Source organism: Antechinus flavipes, chromosome 1, assembly GCF_016432865.1.
Source record: "Antechinus flavipes isolate AdamAnt ecotype Samford, QLD, Australia chromosome 1, AdamAnt_v2, whole genome shotgun sequence".
In the NCBI taxonomy this organism is placed as follows: domain Eukaryota; kingdom Metazoa; phylum Chordata; class Mammalia; order Dasyuromorphia; family Dasyuridae; genus Antechinus; species Antechinus flavipes.
This window is the reverse complement of record NC_067398.1, coordinates 133195289-133198127: the sequence shown is the minus strand read 5'-3', so window position 1 is coordinate 133198127 and position 2839 is coordinate 133195289. Positions and strand designations below refer to the sequence as shown.

Below are 2839 nucleotides of genomic sequence, written 5' to 3'. Positions count from 1 at the left end.
TTAGATGATAACATTATTATATATTTAAGAGGAATAAAAAGTTACAATAATAGATTTTCAGTTTCATATGCAATCATATTTTATTATATTGTTATGAAAATGCTTGTTTTATTTCATAAATTTAAAATAAAATAAATAAAAATTTCTTGAGATTAATGTCTATAAGATTACTGAGTTAGATATGGTGATACATTCCTGTGGTTTCTGCTACTGAGGAGGCTGAAACTGATAGATTGCTTGAATTTGGGAATTCTCAATTGACTTAGGGCTAAAGCCATCAGGTATCTATCCTAAGATAAATATCAGTATAATGAACCCTTAGGAAAAAGAGCAAAAGAGGCACCAGGATGTCTAAAGAGGGTTGAACTCACCTAGGCCAAAACCTGAGCTGTTCAAATTTTTGAGCCAACCGAGAGTGGAGTCCTTCCTTGAGCGGCCAGCCATTGAACATTCAGTCTGGGTGAGACAGGGAGACAGTTTCAAAAATAAACAAATTAAAGAATAGATAGATTAAATAGATAGGTAGATGATAGATAAATGCATGGATGGATACATAAGTGGATAAAAATTAAAATTTTATTCTAGTAAAGAGTCTTTAAGGTCTCACCTAACTAATAAAAGGGTCTAGAAGGTTTCAAAAAAAAAAAAAAAAAAGCTTGCAGACGGATAGTGGAAAAAGTTGGGCCGGGATAGGGTGAGGCAGGTAGAGGAAAGCTTCTTGTAATTTCCAACCATTGCTGGGTATCTGGAACCCAGACAGTGCAGGAGCCTGCAGCAGCAAAATCTGAGATAAGATGGCCAAGTGGGGCAAGGGTGACCCACACTGGATCATGGAGGAGCAGGCAAATGCTACTGTCACCAATGGCTGGAGCTGGTCTGAGAAGCTTCAAATTGGTCCACTGATAAGTTGAAATCCCTGTTTCTAGCAATGCCTTGTGCAAGGTGAAGAAGGCGACTGTGAGGTAACAGAAGTGAGCAAGCTCAATGGAGAAGTATTGCTCAATAGAAAAGGCAAATTTATTTTCTTTATTGAGTGCAGCATCAAACTGAACTGGACAGATATTTCTAAGTCAGGAGTGAAATACAAGGGATATCTAGAGATCCCCAACTTGTCAGATTATAACATTAATGAAGTAGAGGTTAGTATGAGCCTTGTCAAAGATGAATCTGAAACAACCTTGTTGAAGCAAGAGGGTGTGATAAAGATTCGAGATGCAGTGGAAACTTATATCAGGACTCAAAACAAATTCATGCAGATCATGATTTCACCTACACTAAATGACAAAACAGTAGATCCAGCCCCCTATCTGTCAGCAAAAGCTGAAGAGTCCAAAGTCAAATCTGGTACTTTGGATAATCAATTGAAAAACATTCCTAACATCACTAGAGGAGCTCTTTAAGGTATTTGTCATGCAGGAAATGGTTCAGGCCTTCACCCATGTGTCTGTGGTTGCTGAATGGCAATGTCATTGGGAGGTTCTTAAATCTAGTCCCTGAAAACAAAGTTGTAATGAAATGGAGGTTTAGGTATTAGCCTGATGGATTCTTTGCTATTATCACCTTGACCTTTATTGAAAAAGATGGAGAAACAGTTTCTTATGGAGAGCAAGACATCCTATCTCAGAGGAGGAATGGACAAAACAGAGCTGGCAGCTGTACAATTTTGAGAGAATCAGACTTTTGGTAATGGTGTACACTTATTCTAATGTTAACTTTTAGAGGGTCATGGCCCACTTAGCACCTCAATCCAGCTCTCTACTATCCTGCAGCTGTGACTAGCAGGATTGCATCATCCCAACCATCACTGTGGGGTTTAGGGTCCCTCTCCTTTCATATACCATATAATATGCTATGGGACATGATCAGACAATGAATTTTTTTGTGTGTGCATATATGCTCAATAAACATAACTTTTTTTTAAAGCCACTGATCTGTGAAATGAAACACTTATAATTATATCTGTATGCAATATTTTCTCAAGAAATCATGAATTTTGAGAAAGGCAATATTATGATCTGAGATTATTGGTAGGAAGGGGAAAAGGTAAAGAAAAGAGTCAGAAAGAACAAAAGACAGTGAGAGAGAGAGACAGAGAGAGAGAGAGAGATGGTGGAAAGAGAGGGAAGGAGGAAGAGAGGAAGATAGGAAGCAAAAAGAAGGGAGGGAGAGCAATACATAGAGAGGGTAACAAAGAGACAGACAGACAGAGACAGAGAAAGACAGAGAGAAACAAAGAATGAAAAGGTGGGGGGGAGGGAGGAGGAACACAAAGGGACTTCTCTTTTCTGAGAGGACAACTACTGATGCAGCCTGTCAAAGATTCTGTATTATCCTTAACTACTTGCCCAAGACCTGTAAATACAGTATAATCTAGGCTATACTTAGAAAGAGTAACTAAATCTAAGTAACTACAGAGCAAAAAAGCTCCAGCTGGGATATTTTGTTTCTTAAAACCCACTTCATCTGTATTCCTTAATGCTTTATGTGTGTTTCTGGCTAAGCCACAGGGGAGCTAGGTTTCTTTCTACAGTCTGTGTATGCCTCAATTGTTTAGTGCTTTGTTGAATACTGTTTTTTAATAAGCCCAGTTTCTTCCTGTTCTGGTTTTTGTGTATCTTTTAAGATCTACTATAAAAAGTATGAACTTAATTGTGAATTTCCACTCAGTTTCCATCTTCACTCTGTTTTCAGACAGTAGCTGAACTGATCTTGTCTCTTATGTAGATGACTGAGACCAAATATTGTACTGAAAAATTTAATTATGCATTGATTCTAGAGTTATATTGATGAAACATAATAAAAATCACCTCAAAAGCATCTGCATAATTGGCATTATTTA

General features: G+C 37.5%; 1 pseudogene; it reads left to right on the top strand.

The window, feature by feature from the left end:
- The first annotated feature begins 770 nt into the window (after window positions 1–770).
- Window positions 771–1687, top strand: LOC127544466 (activator of 90 kDa heat shock protein ATPase homolog 1-like; annotated as a pseudogene).
- The last annotated feature ends 1152 nt before the right edge of the window (window positions 1688–2839 follow it).